Consider the following 19,219-nt stretch of genomic DNA (forward strand, 5'->3'; position numbering starts at 1 on the left):
AGCAAAATGCAGACCGTCCGCGGGCTGCCGTCCTACACCGGATTTATTTTTCTGAAAAAAGGGATCACAAGGTAAATAACACATACATTTTCAATAACTCTTCCCAAAACGGGAGGCACATTTTACTTTAACGTTGCAACGGTTTACGGTTACGGTTTCCGCTCTCTCCCACTCAAGCAACCTGGCCCTGATGCTGCCCCTAAAGCCCAGGCAGCACCCCTTGACCCACAGTCCAGCACAAGTCACCCGAGCGGGATCTGTCCTTCCCTCCAGAGGGTAGCCTCCGGTTCCTTTGGTGGCTGGGCCCTAGCCTGCTCTGCTGAGGGCCCTCCCTCCAACCTGCCTCTCCGGAGGCGGCCTGCGGAAAACGGTAACGGTAAACAACATATTTACAAGCCACTAACGTCTGTGGTTGCCCTGCAAGTTCACGGGCTTGTCCATGGATAGTTCCCATGCATTTTTAAACGGTCCCCACAGGGACAACGGTGCCGGCTCCAGCCGGTTGCAAATCACACGGTGAATCAGGTGAAACTTCGGTTATCATCTTTTCATATCATATTTCAAAACTTTTCAAACTTTCAACTTTCAACAAACAGGTGGTCCCAACGGGGACGGTGCTGCGGGCATCCGCTGCCCTACTCCGGACTTCCAGGCTCCAGTGCTCCTTCCAAGGGAGGGGGCGCGGCGCTTGCTCGGGCCTCTGGGCTGCCCTTCAATCTAGCGTCCAGCGCAAACCACCCTCGCTCCCCAAAGAACCGAGTGTACTGGACGATATCACCCGGCATCAGATTACGGCCAGGATGCTCCTCAGGCAGGTGGGCATTCACATCCCGCCGGGCTACAAAAACTTCGGCCTCCAGGCCCGGCTCGTAGATGAACCCGTAGCCCCGGCGGACATCAAACCGCCTCACCTGCCCCACGTACAACGGTCCTCGGGCACAGGAGGTTGCCTGCCGGAGGTGTTCTTTCTCCCGGATCGCTCTGGCCACCAGTTCGGCCTTCTTCCGCTCCCTCTCGGCGATCTCCAGGCCCAGCGGTATCGGCTCCCTATCCCAATACGGCGCTGCTGCCAGCGCCGGCGCACGGGTCGGGCCCCGCGGGACATCCTGGACGTTGCCCACTGTCAGGACTATGGGCGGCATGTCCCGCGGTGTCTTGGCCTTGGGCGCTGCCTTGCAGCAACAACCCGGCGCTACCTCAGCCGAGGTGTGGGGGATGGGCATAGGGGCTTTCCGCTGCCGGGCCTTCGGCTCGGAACGGGTCATCTGCTCCGGCTCGGAGGATGTTTCATGGGATGCCTCCGGTTCCACTTTCGACGTCTTCCACGGTAACACCTCTGGTGTACCGCGGGCTCCGGCTACAGGCCGGTCCGCTTGGGCGGGGACGCTGGGTACTGCTACCGGTTGCGGTGGTAGCAGGCCTAGTGGCGGGGTCACGGCCTCCGGAACGGGTGGCAAGGGAGGTAACGGGGGGAGAGGGCTTGGACCGGGCCCCACAGCCGCGATGACCGGCCCTTCAAGGGCATCGGGACGTGGGTCACTCACCCTCCCTTTCTCCGCCTCCTCCTCGCGTCTCCGCACGGTGGCTACAACGTCCGCCATGTCGGCCTCCCACTCCTCCATGAGGAGCTGCATCCTGACCTGCAGCCTTTGGTAGAGCTGCGCGGTTCGGATCTCCACCCACGCCGCGGTCCCAGGCGCGGGGGCTACGGTGTCGCGGGACGGCATCCACATGATGGCTTCTTCTTTTGCTTCCAGGAACGGTATGTTTGCAGAGTCCTGGAGTCCCTGCTTTTATAGCCGCAGCTACATGCGGCCAGCCGCCATCGCGTCCCCCTTAGCTCTTTCCAGCCCCTCCTCTCTCGGGGCGGGGTTTTGGCCTTCACGCCTCTACTGCTCGAGAAGACGCTCGAGCGGGAACTTTTCGCGCCAAAGATGGCGGCTTCTGAAATTTTCCTGCCGGATGCCTCCGGCGGTAACAAGGCGCACCTCTACCAGACGGCAGAGCGGTAAGATCCTGTTCGTGACGCCAAGTTGTCGCGGGCGGGGAGGAGGGTGTCAGCACACTACACTCACCCCTTCTGCTCGGGTCCGTCGGCCGCTGCTCAGTGGTGGCTCGAGCTGTAGGCCGGATCCCGGGGGTTTCTCGAGCGGCACTCCTCGCCCGTGAGTGAAAGGGGTTGGTTGGGTATGGGGATTGTTTATAGTCCGTGACGCCACCCACGGTTGTGGTGATTTCACCACCGCTGCTCAGTACGGGGTTCCCGGGGATGGTGATGCGGAGCACCCAGGTGTTGTGCTGACCTTGCTGACCTGTCCTGCACTTAGCTGGACTCTTCAGGCTTTTCTCTCTCTGTCACCACTCTTGCTTTCCTCCTTTACTACTTTTCTTCCTTTACTTTCACTAGGTGTTTACTTTAGCCCTGTCTGGGCTACTCCTCCACTCCTTCCACTTCCTCCTCCCTGACTACACTGCTGGTTTCTCCCGCCTCCAGAGCTGTGATCTCCTTGGTGGGCGGAGCCAACCGCCTGGCCCACCCCCTGGTGTGAATCATCAGCCTCTGGAGGAAGGCAACAAGGATTTTTGGTTCAGCTTAGATGTGCCTACCTGGGGTGTAGGGTGTGGTGGTGTGTGACCTGTGTCCCCTGGCTTGCCCAGGGCGACACATTAACAATACAGGACACCCTTGTGCAGAAGCACCCTCAGTGTTAGGGTATGTTCCCAGATTTCAGATATTCTGCCCCAAATACTGCACCTGCTAGCAGGAAAAACGCTGCTGGGAAAAATGCTTGTTTTTATGCCTCGGTTTTGCAGTTTTTATGAATTTTTTTAATATATTTATCGATATGTTTTATGATGCATTTTTTTTGCATTCTGATAAGAAAAATTCTGGCAAAAACCCAGAAACAATTGTCATGTCAATTGCTTGAGCTGATTTTTTCTGCACCAAAATCTGCATGGAAACAGTCTGTAATGTGTGCACAGCACTTTGCTGGGATGCATTTTCGCTTGTAGATTGATTAAAATCTGTAAGAAAAAAAATGCATAAAACAGTGAAAAAATGTCAGCTTGTGCTCACAGCTTAAGTGTATCTCATCCCTCTCTTCTGTCTGCAGTGGTTGTTTGATACTATGTGATCAGGTGCTGCAGAAAAAGGAGAGGAATAAGAGAACATCCGCACTGACACTGTGTGATTGATGCCCGCGGTGTTGGTGTGGATGTTCAGGGCAGGGGATTCAATTTGTACAGAGCTTGTGCTAAGCAGGGGAGTGCTGTCAATAATGGCCAAAAATATTACTCCAGTTAGGGACTAGAGTAAGATTTCTGGCATGGTGCACAGAGGCACATGTTCATGAATCAGGAGTGTCTGACTCCACCACGTTAAAATCGCCATTCTTAATAAATCGGGGCCCATACTGTATCATCAAATTTTCACCAGAACTAAAGAGAACAAAAAACTCCATGATTCCAATGACAGTGAACATTTGAGCCACAAAGTCAACAAATGACCTGATCAGGTGAAGATGACGCGTGCAGCTTCTCATCTGCTCACTACATTTGTAGAACAAAAATATAACGCAGACGATGAAATTTGAAAATTTTAAAATATAATCTTGGAAAGAGGGATGATAACATAAAGAAAAGTTCCTCCTACATCACCTGTGGTCACTGGAGGCTGCACATGGGAGAGTTGAATGTACAGTGCTGGCCAAAAGTATTGGCACCCCTGCAATTCTTTGGTATTATTATCTTAATTTATTTTGCTTGCAATGAACAAACACAAAAGAGAATGAAACAAAAATCAAATCATTGATCATTTCACACAAAACTCCAAAAATGGGCCAGACAAAAGTTTTGGCACCCTTAGGCGGGCTTTGCACACTACGACATCGCAGGTGCGATGTCGGTGGGGGTCAAATTGAAAGTGATGCACATCCGGCATCGCAGGCGACATCGTAGTGTGTAAAGCCTAGATGATACGATTAACGAGTGCAAAAGCGTCGTATCGTATCATCGGTGCAGCGTCGGTGTAATCCATAATTACGCTGACGCGATGGTCCGATGTTGTTCCTCGCTCCAGCAGCAGCAAATATCGCTGTGTGTGAAGCCACAGGAGCGAGGAACATCTCCTACCGGCGTCACCGCGGCTCCCGTAGGATATGCGGAACGGAGAAGGTGGGCGGCATGTTTACATCCCGCTCATCGATAATGTTCGCTATGGCAGCTATCACAAAGATATCGCAGCTGCGACGGAGGCGGGGACTATCGCGCTCGGCATCACAGCATCGGCTTGCGATGTTGCAGCGTGCAAAGTACCCCTTAGCCTAATACTTGGTTGCACAACCTTTAGCCAAAGTAACTGCGAACAACCGCTTCCGGTTCCATCAATGAGTTTCTTACAATGCTCTGCTGGAATTTTAGACCATTCTTCTTTGGAAACTGCTCCAGGTCCCTGAGATTTGAAGGGGGCCTTCTCCAAACTGCCATTGTGAGATCTCTCCACAGGTGTTCTATGGGATTCAGGTCTGGACTCATTGCTGGCCACTTTAGTAGTCTCCAGTGCTTTCTATCAAACCATTTTCTAGTGCTTTTTGAAGTGTGTTTTGGGTCATTGTCCTGTTGGAAGACCCATGACCTCTGAGGGAGACCCAGCTTTCTCACACTGGGCCCTACATTATGTTGCAAAATTTGTTGGTAGTCTTCAGACTTCATAATGCCATGCACGCGGTCAAGCAGTTTTGTGCCAAAGGCAGCAAAGCAACCCCAAAACATCAGGGAACCTCCGCCATGTTTGACTGTAGGGACCGTGTTCTTTTCTTTGAATGCCTCTTTTTTTTCCTGTAAACTCTATGTTGATGGCTTTTCCCAAAAAGCTCTACTTTTGTCTCATCTGACCAGAGAATATTCTTCCAAAACGTTTTAGGCTTTCTCTGGTACGTTTTGGCAAACTCCAGCCTGGCTTTTTTATGTCTCGGGGTAAGAAGTGGGGTCTTCCTGGGTATCCTACCATACAGTCCCTTTTCATTCAGACGCCGACGGATAGTACGGGTTGACACTGTTGTACCCTCGGACTGCAGGGCAGCTTGAACTTGTTTGGATGTTAGTCGAGGTTCTTTATCCACCATCCGCACAATCTTGCGTTGAAATCTCTCGTCAATTTTTCTTTTCCTTCCACATCTAGGGAGGTTAGCCACAGGGCCATGGGCTTTACACTTCCTGATGACACTGCGCACCGTAGACACAGGAACTTTCAGGTCTTTGGAGATGGACTTGTAGCCTTGAGATTGCTCATGCTTCCTCACAATTTGGATTCTCAAGTCCTCAGACAGTTCTTTAGTCTTCTTTCTTTTCTCCATGCTCAATGTGGTACACACAAGGACACAAGACAGAGGTTGAGTCAACTTTAATCCCTGTCACCTGCTGCAAGTGTGATTTAGTTATTGCCAACACCTGTTAGGTGCCACAGGTAAGTTACAGGTGATGGTAATTACAGAAATTACAGAAGCATCACATGATTTTTCAAACAGTGCCAATACTTTTGTCCACCCCCTTTTTTATGTTTGGTGTGGAATTATATCCAATTTGGCTTTATGACAATTTTTTTTTATTTTTTTTCATTGAAGATAAATTAAATGAAGATAATAATACCAAAGAATTTGTGATTGCAATCATTTTCAGGAAGAAACTGAGTATTATCTGACAGAATTGCAGGGGTGCCAATACTTTTGGCCAGCAGTGTAGCAGGCAGTGTTTAGTAACGTGGGGTGATAACATGAAAAAAGTTCCTTTATTGGGCAGTAGAAAAGGGGGCACACTACGGGCATTAAAAGGGGAAAATTATAGTAAGTGATTGTGATTGGAAAGATGGATAACATGAGAAAATAATTCTGTTTGGGGTAAAGCAGGAGCAGGATGGGGCTCCTGACTTGCCCCAGGGCTTTGGAGTACTCGGTCCCGGGCCTTGTATTTACTGGGACGTATCACGGGTGGCCGTTGCCCAGTTACGTGACCCTGGGTGTCGCTTGAAAAGAGGAATTTTGTACAAAGGGAAAAATAAATTTAAAGTGTTTTTCGTGACGCCACTTGTGGTATGCGGCTATATGTATGAAGTCGCCGCTGCAAAGTCTCTCTCTGCTGGGGCTGATGGTATTGGGGCAGCCTGAGTGGTATTGCTCTCCGCAAGTAGAGCTAGGCCCCAAGGGACGATGATGGTGATTGTAGTATATAGATGCAAACGTATAAGAAGAATTCAGACAACACAGGGGCTGCGGTTTAACTTGTGCTTTACTAACTGGTTAGGAGTGGCTGCAACCCAGCTGGTGCTGGTCTCTACCAATCCGGTATTCCCTTTGTTCCAGTGCCGGTTTAGTGACCTGGTGAGCTTCACTTCTTTGCACCCGTCTGTAGTTGGTGGGTCCCCGTGGCCTGAAGAGTTATTGGGGTCCCCTCCTGATGTCACCATATGGCAGACAGCTTGAACCTATCGGGTCGGACCTCTGTCCCCGTTCCCAGGCTCCCTCTTTGCTGCTGGGACACTAACGTTGATGAGGTCCTTGATGGTCCCCTCACCGGTAGATTGTTAACAGGTAAGCTTGTAGCGTCCTCCTGAACTAGGGCTCTTTTCCCGCTGGTGCTCGGTCCAGAGAGTACCCACTCTGTATTCTCCCTGCCAACTGTACTCCTTTTACTCAGTCACTTTAAATTCTCCAGTAAAGATGGAAGCACGATCTGGTAGAGCGCTAAGGAGGCCACAGTATTAGAATAATTTTTGTAGAAATTATTGTTTTCTATCAGCTACAACGCGTTTCGATATACACAATATCTTCATCAGGTGGATATGTCACTTTACAATCTCCGTCTTTGTACTGACTTCTGACTTAACGTCTTGCTGACTTCACGTCTAACCGGTTTCATGGTTCTTAGTTTCTGTCTAACCGACTTCTGTCTGACAAGATGTCCGTCTCCCATCACTTTACTGACTAGCCCCTCCTCCTCTCAGATTTTTAACTAGTGGATTGGATGCATCACGACCAATAGATGGCCATCCATCAGTTCCATCTCTAGCATGTCATCCAGTCTGGGTAAAAGGGCGTAGATTTGTGTGTGTTGTGGTGTTTACCGGCACTCGTCTTCCAGGAATCCGGGGTTAGATATAGTACCCTGTGGCACCTGACACTCAGGGGCGCCACACTCCCAGGTTAATTAGAAACTGTATGAGGAAAAGATAGATACCACTCGTAGTCTCATAAGAACCTCATAAGAACCACCATGATGCTTTAAATGTCATAAAAACTCCTTTATTGATGCACCATATTAAAAACAAAAAAGTGACAACAAAGTTATAGCTTGACAAAAAATAGAGCAGTGGAAATCGCAAATGCGTCTCCCCTAAACAAGGGGGAAAGGTGAGTACGGGCACATCAAACCCATCTGAAGGTCAATTATACCACAATTAGCAGGATATGTGAAATCATCCAACCATAATTATACTTTAATGCTGTTTATAACAAGTCCAGGCTAAGAGTGTTTCAAAATGATGTATTTTAATTTATAATTATTTTTATCTGTCCACCTGGACAAGCCACATGTATTGGTCGCGGGAGGAGCCCAAAATCCAAATCAACAATTTTCTATACATAATAAATATCACTCAACCGCAACCACAAGGCCTCATACAGGTGTGCAGCAAAAACATCCCTCTCTGTTATCAGCCATTGATCAATTACACCAATGGTAGGCAGAGAAAATTAATACCTGTCCTTATAATAGCAGTCTGAAATTTATAGCCAATAGATAGGTATAACCATCTCCCTGTGTCCAGGAGCATATATATTTACAAAAATTCCTTTTTCCCAACTGGGATCGGGGTTTTACAACATTACCCCCTGTTCTAGCTCCCTGCACAGGAAGACAGATCCCTCAGCCATTAGAATACATTCATACTATTACATATTGGTATAAGGATTGATCACAAACCTGACAGATGATAAAGTGATACGCCCGCAGCCACCACACCTCAACGCGTTTCACGTGCTGCTTCTTCGGGGGGCAGGTGTACTTACTATGGGGCTGTGAGGTCTATATATACCCAGATGTAATACATAAAAAATTATTACCAGGTGTAACAGCACCCTGCCGCTATTCAAATGCATGCTTTTCCGCCGCGGGCGCCGCCATGACAGAGGGATGTGTCCAAGTAATGCGATGCCAGTTCCGGCCGCGTCAGCGAGCCGCCCACCGCAACAGCCATGGCAACGCGATGCCACAGCTGCCGCGCATGCGCAGCACACCGACGCCTCGGCCGTATAGAAGCATCGCTCATCCACTGCCCAGCCTTGCGGCGCACAGCCTGTGTTGATACTGCGACGCTGTCATCAAGGGCCTGCTCTAATCGTTACCATGAATGTTTTCAAACATCTGGTAAGTACATCACAGCCGTACCTTAAGGGAATCGTGGGTACCTACATGGATATAGTCCCCTGCAGGGAGCGCAACGCCATTACTCTCTTAATGAAAGCTCACTGCAGGGGAATTAATCCATATAAGTCTATCCATACAATATAATATAATTAAATTAACCAATGTTTCACCGCTACCAGGGTATACCCCGGGCAGCCACGCATATACATAACTAGTTATAGATTAATCCTAAACAGTATACATGCATAATGCAATCCAGACCAGCAGCAGAATATGCGTGGTGGCAGAATCGCATAATTCCCATCCGTTATATCAATCCATAGTATAAGGGCAATTACATTGAACACAATACACCTCACACTCAAAAATCAACAATAAAATACAAATGATGCTGGAAACATGTAATTAATGTCTGTCACATCCACCAGAGTTGCTCCAAGATGGAAATACCACCATGAATATCCCAATTGGCACGCTCCATTATTCCTTAATTCTTATTCCATTACTCATATCTGTAATACATCTATCGTTTTTTCCTCTGATGGTGATATTTCGCCATTTTCAGCACCCTTTCTTCTCCATGAAGATATTCACAGGTCAAATATATACGTTCTAGGAAACTCAAATGGAGAAGAGAAAAATGTTAGTACACCCTAACAGAACAGCAATTTTAACCCTGTATTAAACCTTTTTCTAAACGTTAAAAAAACGTATAAAATACAGAATAAAAAAACACCTCTGATAAAAAGATTTATAATTCAAAGAATGGCACCAAAGCCGAATGACTCATTTAAGCTGTCTGGGGATACCATGCCCAGCCGGTATATCCACCGGCTCTCAAGTTGGGCCAAGGTTTTACCTACATCCCCACCACGCACATCCACTTTGATCTGATCAATTGCTTTGACTCTAAGATGTCTCGAGTCAGAGTTGTGGAAATCCTTAAAGTGGCATGGTATTGTTTTTAATTTTTCATTACTCAGAGCCTCCTTGGAGTTTTTGATGTCCCTGACATGTTACCCCACCCGAGTCTTGAGTTCTCGGGTGGTCATGCCAATGTAATATAACTCACATGGACAGGAGGCCTGGTATACCACGGCTTTTGAGGTACAGCTTAAATACAGTCTAATATCATATTCTTTGATGCTTTTAGTACCCCTGAAAGTTTTTGCTTTCCGCATATTTGCGCACGCCTTGCACAGGCCACATGGGAAGAAGCCGGTAATACCTGTTTTATTTTGACTATTTTTTCCAGATCCATAATGGCTATGGACCAGATGATCCTTAATGTTCCTAGCCCTTCTTGCTGTTATAAGCGGGTATGGTGACAAGTTTTTACACAGGATCGGGTCGGTTCTCAGGATATCCCAATGTCTCCTGAGGATCCCTCCCATATCCTTCCACCAGTTGTTGTATGTTGTAATCAATCTTACCCCATCATTTTTACGAGGGCTAGGTTGTAGGTACACAGTACACAGCTGGATGAGATACATCGACGATGTCTGGTTTCTGTGGGAGGGATCTCCCATGCACCTAGGCAAATTTGTAGACAGACTCAATCAAAACTCGATCAATGTCTTCTTAACGTATAAAAGTGGCCGGGAGATGGACTTTTTAGATATCAAAATCACTGTAACTAAGAATGGCACCCTGGATACGGAAGTATATAGAAAGCCTACGGCCACTAATGCATTTTCTTTATGCTAAATCTTCCCACACTCCTGCTACTATCAGGAGCATTCCAGTAGCCCAGTTCCTTAGGGCCAGGAGGATTTGTTCCTCCAAGGCAGCTTATTCGAAACAGGCTGAGGACTTAACAGATAGATTTTTACACCGGGGGTATAGTCGGAGAATGATTAAGCGCGGCATGGATCGGGCGAATTCCCATGCTAGAAATTCTCTGCTGTATCCCAACTACCTACAACCTAGCCTTCGTAAAAATGATGGGGTAAGATTGATTACAACATACAACAACCGGTGGAAGGATATGGGAGGGATCCTCAGGAGACATTGTAATAGTATGAATGCATTCTAATGGCTGAGGGATCTGTATTCCTGTGCAGGGAGCTAGAACAGGGGGTAATTTTGTAAAACCCCGATCCCAGTTGGGAAAAAGGAATTTTTGTAAATATATATGTGTCGCGGGCGGAGGAGGGGACGCTGCGCTCTCCCACTGCTCGGGTCCGGCTGCTGCTGCCGCTGCTCTGTGGTGGCTCGAGTGGTGGGCCGGATCCCGGGGACTCAAGCGGCGCTCCTCGCCCGTGAGTGAAAAGGGGTTGGGATTGATTGGATGGTGGGGATTTGGTTATTGTCCGTGATGCCACCCACGGTTGTGGTGATATTGGTGACACCACCGCTGCTCTGGACGGGTATCCCGGGAGCGGTGACAGGGAGCAGCTTTGTTGTTAGTTCTCCCCTCCGTGGGTAGGGGGCTGGTTGTCCCGGGGCCCGGAGATGGGGTAGGAATGGATGACAGGCGGGTTACAGGGCCTGGTGAGGTGCAGGGTCGCGGGGGCAGCGCTGTGCCACACGGCACGGTGGTACTCACTCAGCCAATGATGAGGACACAGTTCTCGGTAAAACAAACGGCTGAATGGACGGGTCCCACAGGCGGCTGCGGTGTTGTTTCTCCCGGCAGGTTGGTGTTGACTGCCTTTCCATGCACCTATGTATGGTAGATGGTTCCAATGGGTTCCCACCGGTAACCCGCTCCCCAGCTTGGATATGGGCTGGAGGAGCCCCTTTTGCCCGCAGGCTCTGGCCCTGAGAAACGGTTGCCTTGGCGGTGGCGGTGTCTCCCTCTCTTGGTTGGACTGTTGTCTTCTGTCGGGACTTGGCTGTTGGGAAACGCAGGAGGTTCCCTTCACTAACGAATTCGGCAAATTCACGGCGACTCCTAGCCTTGCCGGGGTCCGTAAGCCTCTGCCAGATGGTGCTGGCTTCTCCTTGCGTACCGGTCTGGTACTGCCGGGCCACCGCCCGTCCACGGTCCTTATGGTAGACTCCGATAGGCCACTCCTGCAGACGGTCACCACCATGTGGTAACCTTGCTGATCTGTCTGGGCCACACACCCGGACCAACTTCAGGCTGCTTAACTGCCACTTTACTCCTCTCACTTTCACTTCCCTCACTCAACTCCTCAACTCATCTGCCTGCTTTTCCCGCCTCCAGGACTGTGAACTCCTCGGTGGGCAGGACCAACCGCTTGGCCCACCCCCCTGGTGTGAACATCAGCCCCTGGAGGACGGCAACAAGGGTTTTGTGTCTGACTTCGGTGTGCCTGACCGGGAGTGTGAGGTGTGTGGATGTTGTGCTCTGTGGCCCCTGGCTTGTCCAGGGCGCCACATTCCCCCTTAGTTAAATGCAGACCGTTCGCGGGCTGCCCGTCCATCACCGGTTTTATTTTCACCAACTGAAAAATAGAAAACAGTAACACATAACAATTATAATAACATTTTCCCACATCGGGAGGTACTCTTACTTAAAACGTTGCGTAACGGTTACGGCTTCCACTCTCTCCCACCCAAGCAACCTGGCCCTGATGCTGCCCCTAAGCAGACAGGCAGCACCCCTTGACCCCAGTCCAGCACAAGTTGCCCGAGCGGGTTCTGTCCTTTTCAGGGGACCCACGTCCATGGGGAACCCCTGAAACCCCCAGAGGATCGCTACCGGTTCCGGTGGTGGCTGGGCCCCAGCCTGCTCCACTGCGGGCCCTTCCTCCAATCTGCCTCTCCAGAGGCGGTAACGGTAGAAGCCACAACAACATTATTATTTACAAGCCACAAGTTTGTGGTTGCCCTGCTAGTTCTCGGGCCTGTTCATAAGGAGTTCCTTATGCATAATTTGAAAAGGGGGGTCCCAACGGGGACCAGTTGCCGGCAACGACCGGTGCAATCAAGCTGACAATCAGGTAACATCTCGGTTAATCATTCTTTTCATTTTTTAAAACTTGTAAACGGCACTCTGGTGGTCCCAACGGGGAACAACTGCAACGGGACTCCGCTGCCATTATTCGGATTCCTCTGATTAGGCGGCCCCATCCTCCGCCACCAGCATATCAAACATGCAGTGACATGCCTGCTGTGAAAGGGGTGCCCGGTATCCATTCCCACCATTGCGCACGGTGTAATAAACTACCGGTTCTCCCACGTAGCGGAGACGCTCACTTGCCTCCTCACTTTCAGGGGTGGGCTTAGCATCGGACCTGGAGTCACTGGAATCACTATCACTTGTCTCTGCGTCAGGCGGGTTGCCGCCAGCTGCCGCATCCTCCTGGCTTCCAGTATCCAGCACATCAGAGTCAGCTGTAGTAGCACGGGGCAGCAGATCGGGTTGGTCAACAGTTAGGTGCCCCATGAGTAACGGCAGGGACGATGTGAGGGCCGTGACAGGACCGGGCCCCCCAGCCGCAGTGGCCGGTCCTGGTAGGACATGGGGACGTGGGTTACCCATTGGCTCCGTCACATCCGCGCCCACCCCATACATTGGGGCAGCTGCAACCAGCACTTCCACCTCACTGGTCCACTGCTCCATCATCCGGAAGATCTGATTCTGCTGACGTTGGTTGAACTCAACTACTCTGGCCCTCATCCACGCCACAGTCCCGGGCTCGGGCACGGAACCCGGTGCAATCACTGCCGGGGCCTCCAACACATTTTCATCAAGGGGCCTTGGCTCCGGTGGCCTCTGGGGAAGCAGTTCAGGGCTGCCCCGGGCGTCTGCAGCCGGACGGTCCGCTTGGGCGGACGGGCAGGGTACCGCTACCGGTTGGACAGGTAGCGGGCCTAGTGGCGGGGTGGCAGCGGCTAACGCGGGTATCGGGGAAGGCAGCAGGGTGAACGGGTGTAGGCTGGGCCCCTCAGCCGCAGTGGCCGATCCCTCGGGAATACAGGGACGTGGGTCTCTTACCCGTTCCTCCAAATCTTCCTCCACCTCGCATCTCCGCATAGCAGCCAACACGTCCGCCATGTCGGCCTCCCACTCCTCCAGGAGGAGCTGCATGCGGGCCTGCAGACGATGATTCACCGGGGTGGTCCGGTCCTCCACCCACGCTGCTGTGCCGGGCGCAGGGGTTCCGCCGCTGTTAGTTGGAGCGGACATCTTAGCAATCATGCTCTCCAGGACTAACAAGATGGCCACAGGGTCCTGGTGTCCCTGCCTTTATAGCCGCGGCTACATGCGGCCAGCCACCATTTCGTCCCACTTAGTCTCTTTCCGGCTCCTCCTCTACAGGGGCGGGGTTTTGGCCTTCGCACCTCTACTACTCGAGGAGACGCTCGAGCGGGAACTCTTCAAGCCCAAGATGGCGGCTTCTCCAAATTTTCGGCCGGACACCTCCGGCGGTCACACAAGGCGCACTTCCACCAGCCGGGAGAACGGTAGGATCCTGTTCGTGACGCCAAGTTGTCGCGGGCGGAGGAGGGGACGCTGCGCTCTCCCACTGCTCGGGTCCGGCTGCTGCTGCCACTGCTCTGTGGTGGCTCGAGCGGTGGGCCGGATCCCGGGGACTCGAGCGGTGCTCCTCGCCCATGAGTGAAAAGGGGTTGGGATTGATTGGATGGTGGGGATTAGGTTATTGTCCATGACGCCACCCACGGTTGTGGCGATATTGGTGACACCACAGCTGCTCTGGACGGGGATCCCGAGAGCGGTGACAGGGAGCAGCTTTGTTGTTAGTTCTCCCCTCCGTGGGTAGGGGGCTGGTTGTCCCGGGGCCCGGAGATGGGGTAAGAATGGATGACAGGCGGGTTACAGGGCCTGGTGGGGTGCAGGGTCGCGGGGGCAGTGCTGTGCCGCACGGCACAGTGGTACTCACTCAGCCAATGATGAGGACACAGTTCTCGGAAAAACAAACGGCTGGATGGACGGGTCCCACAGGCGGCTGCGGTGTTGTTTCTCCCGGCAGGTTGGTGGTGACTGCCTTTCCCTGCACCTATGTACGGTAGATGGTTCCAATGGGTTCCCACCGGTAACCCGCTCCCCAGCTTGGATATGGGGTGGAGGAGCCCCTTTTGCCCGCAGGCTCTGGCCCTGAGAAACGGTTGCCTTGGCGGTGGCGGTGTCTCCCTCTCTTGGTTGGACTGTTGCCTTCTGTCGGGACTTGGCTGTTGGGAAACCAAGGAGGTTCCCTTCACTAACGAATTCGGCAAATTCACGGCGACTCCTAGCCTTGCCGGGGTCCGTAAGCCCCTGCCAGATGGTGCTGGCTTCTCCTTGCGTACCGGTTCGGTACCGCCGGGCCACCGCCCGTCCACGGTCCTTACGGTAGACTCCGATAGGCCACTCCTGCAGACGGTCACCACCGTCTGCCAACCTTGCTGATCTGTCCGGGCCACACACCCGGACCAACTTCAGGCTGCTTAACTGCCACTTTACTCCTCTCACTTTCACTTCCCTCACTCAACTCCTCAACTCATCTGCCTGCTTTTCCCGCCTCCAGGACTGTAAACTCCTCGGTGGGCGGGACCAACCGCCTGGCCCACCCCCCTGGTGTGAACATCAGCCCCTGGAGGAAGGCAACAAGGGTTTTGTGTCTGACTTCGGTGTGCCTGACCGGGAGTGTGGGGTGTGTGGGTGTTGTGCTCTGTGGCCCCTGGCTTGTCCAGGACGCCACATATGCTCCTGGACACAGGGAGATGGTTATACCTATCTATTGGCTATCAATTTCAGACTGCTATTATAAGGACAGGTATTAATTTTATCTGCCTACCATTGGTGTAATTGATCAATGGCAGATAACAGAGAGGGATGTTTTTGCTGCACACCTGTATGAGGCCTTGTGGTTGCGGTTGAGTGATATTTATTATGTATAGAAAATTGTTGATTTGGATTTTGGGCTCCTCCCGCGACCAATACATGTGGCTTGTCCAGGTGGACAGATAAAAATAATTATAAATTAAAAATACATCATTTTGAAACACTCTTAGCCTGGACTTGTTATAAACAGCATTAAAGTATAATTATGGTTGGATGATTTCACATATCCTGCTAATTGTGGTATAATTGACCTTCAGATGGGTTTGATGTGCCCGTACTCACCTTTCCCCCTTGTTTAGGGGAGACGCATTTGCGATTTCCACTGCTCTATTTTTTGCCAAGCTATAACTTTGTTGTTACTTTTTTGTTTTTAATATGGTGTATCAATAAAGGAGTTTTTATGACATTTAAAGCATCATGGTGGTTCTTATGAGGTTCTTATGAGACTACGAGTGGTATCTATGTATAAGATGTTGTCTATAAGATAGCAATATATGGATATTGTGGATTGTATGAGGAAAAGATAGCAGTAATAGATTGTAATCAGTAAGAGAGAAGAACACATGATGAAAATCCCTGTATACCCCATGGGGTCACTGGAGGCTTTAAAGGGCTGATAGATGACAGAAGAAGACTGTTCCTTCTTCCACATGTGACTTTCAGTTACCCTTCTTCCCTTTCCTTGATAGACACACATATTAATATTGGGGGAAAATGGTCAGCTTGGAAAATTGTTTTCCTAGTTTTTTCTCCTATTTATGCATGTGGAATCCTTCTTCCCATGCCAGCTATAGGTTATGCTATGTTGATCTGTGAGGTGTGGTGTCCCAAAGTCTCTGATGGAAGTTGTACTTGTGCTCGGAGCAGTTGTGGAGCTTACCCCTGTTGTTTTGTAGTTTCCTTCCAGCTCTTGTTTGTCCTCGTGAATCTCTTATTGTCTTTACCTATGTGTGTACATACTGTGTGACAGAGTTTTGTTTTTTCCTTGTCTGTTGTTATCTGTGGGTTTATACACACTCCTGGCTTGTCCCTCCCTGAGTGAGGGGAAGGGGAATTAGATCAGGGTCGGTCAGGAGAAGGGCCAGGAAGGAGACTCAGGCATCTCAACCATTAGGAATATCCCTAAGATTAGGGATAGCATAGGGTCTCCTGGCTTAATGGACAGCCTAGGAGCCCCGGTTCCCCGCTATCCCAATGTCATCATCACAATGACTAAGATTATTGTCATGAGTGTGTCATGCACTGGAGGAGACCTATGCCAAGTCTAGGATCAGAAGGTCACGGCGCCTTATTGCTCGCAGATCCACTACTTTTATTTGAGTGAAATCTACTTGCTATTAGAGCTATAGGGATTAAGGACTCTTTCCAATCTGGCTGTCCTTTGCAGCCTTAATCCCGGGTGCAGCTCTTTTGTGACCACTCGTCTTTACTATAAAAAGTCACATGTCTTACCATCTGATGCCAGTAATAGAATCTTCATTCTTATGCTGGCCACTTTGGAAGGAGCTAGTGGTGTTTAGCTATATTGGAGGAGTTTTTTCATTTTGTGTCTATTCCCCCCTGTCTGTCTCCCTTCCTGTGTGTTATATTATTGCAGTGTTGAGACTAGTGATCTTGCCGGCCTTCTCACTAGCCAGGGGGAGTTCAGGGCAAGTGAGGGCCAAGGCACGTGATCACCAATGAGGGGTAGGACCTGTATAGGAACGCTAGGGAGTTCAGAGATCAGCCTCAGGTGAGTGTTAGGAGGTGACACCGCTCCCCTCTCCCTACCACTAGGGCTCACCATTGTTTTGTATTCCCTGTGTAGACTGTGTGTTGCGGCGCTTGCTGGGAGTTTCCATGGTGGAACCCCAGTATATTCACTGTATGACAATTATGTGCTCTATTGTGATTCCAAGTTAAGACTTAAAACTAGCTTAAGGGATGATTCCATAAGGAGGCAGAATTATATTTATGTTCTAGTAGTTATATTCTTGTCCATAAAAGCACTATTATAGTTATTATATTCTTGAACATAGGGTCAGTATTATAGTAGCTATACTCTTGTAAATGGGAGAAGTATTATAGTAGTTATATTCTTTTACATAGGGGGCAGCATTATAGTAGTTATATTCTTGTATATAGGGGGCAGTATTATAGTAGTTATATTCTTGTACATAGGGAGCAGTATTATAATAGTTATATTCTTGTACATAGGAGGAGTATTATAATAGTTATATTCTTGTACATAGGGGCAGTATTATAGTAGTTATATTCTTGTACACAGAAATAGTATTATAGTTGTTATAATTGTTTTTGTACATAGGGAGGTGCATTATAGTGACTATATTCTTCTACATAGGGGGCAGTATTATAGTAGTTATATTATTGTACATAGGAGGAGTATTATAATAGTTATATTCTTGTACATAGGGGCAGTATTATAGTAGTTATATTCTTGTACATAGGAGGAGTATTATAATAGTTATATTCTTGTACATTGGGGCAGTATTATAGTAGTTATATTCTTGTAAATAGGAGCAGTATTATAGTAGATATATTCTTGTACATAGGAGGAGTATTATAGTAGTTATATTCTTGTACATAGGGGCAATATTATAGTAGTTATAATCTTGTACATAGGGGGCAGTATTATAGTAGTTATATTCTTGACCATAGGGGCAGTATTATAGTGGTTATATTCTTGTACATAGGGGCAGGATTATAGTAATTATATTCTTGTACATAGGGGCAGGATTATAGTAGTTATATTCTTGTACATAGGAACAGTATTATAGTAGTTATATTCTTGTGCATAGGGGCAGTATTATAGTAGTTGTATTCTTGTACATAGGAGCAGTATTATAGTAGTTATATTATTGCACATAGGGGCAGTATTATAGTAATTATATTCTTGTACATAGGGGCAGTATTATAGTGATTATATTCTTGTACATAGGGGCAGTATTATAGTAGTTATATTCTTGTACATAGGAGCAGTATTATAGTAGTTATATTCTTGTACATAGGGGCAGTATTATAGTAGTTATATTCTTGTACATAGGGAGCAGTATTATAGTAGTTATAGTCTTGTACATAGGAGCAATATTATAGTAGTTATATCCTTGTACATAGGGGCAGTATTATAGTAGTTATATTCTTCTACACAGGGAGCACTATTATAGTAGTTATATCCTTGCACATAGGGGCAGTATTATAGTAGTTATATTTTTGTACATAGGTGCAGTATTATCGTAGTTATATTGTTGTACATAGGGGCAGTATTATAGTAGTTATATTCTTCTACACAGGGAGCACTATTATAGTAGTTATATCCTTGCACATAGGAGCAGTATTATAGTAGTTATATTATTGCACATAGGGGCAGTATTATAGTAGTTATATTCTTGTACATAGGAGGAGTATTATAATAGTTATATTCTTGTACATAGGGGGCAGTATTATAGTAGTTATATTCTTGTACATAGGGAGCAGTATTATAGTAGTTATATTCTTGCACATAGAAGCAGTATTATAGAAGTTATATTCTTGTACATAGGGGCAGTATTATAGTAGTTATATTCTTCTACACAGGGAGCACTATTATAGTAGTTATATCCTTGCACATAGGGGCAGTATTATAGTAGTTATATTTTTGTACATAGGTGCAGTATTATCGTAGTTATATTATTGTACATGGGGGCAGTATTATAGTCGTTATATTCTTGTACATAGGAGGAGTATTATAATAGTTATATTCTTGTACATAGGGGGCAGTATTATAGTAGTTATATTCTTGTACATAGGGAGCAGTATTATAGTAGTTATATTCTTGCACATAAAAGCAGTATTATAGAAGTTATATTCTTGTACATAGGGGCAGTATTATAGTAGTTATATTCTTCTACACAGGGAGCACTATTATAGTAGTTATATCCTTGCACATAGGGGCAGTATTATAGTAGTTATATTTTTGTACATAGGTGCAGTATTATAGTCGTTATATTCTTGGGCATAGGAGCAGTATTATAGTAGTTATATTATTGCACATAGGGGCAGTAT

This window comes from Anomaloglossus baeobatrachus, chromosome 1, assembly GCF_048569485.1.
Source record: "Anomaloglossus baeobatrachus isolate aAnoBae1 chromosome 1, aAnoBae1.hap1, whole genome shotgun sequence".
Classification (NCBI taxonomy): Eukaryota; Metazoa; Chordata; class Amphibia; order Anura; family Aromobatidae; genus Anomaloglossus; species Anomaloglossus baeobatrachus.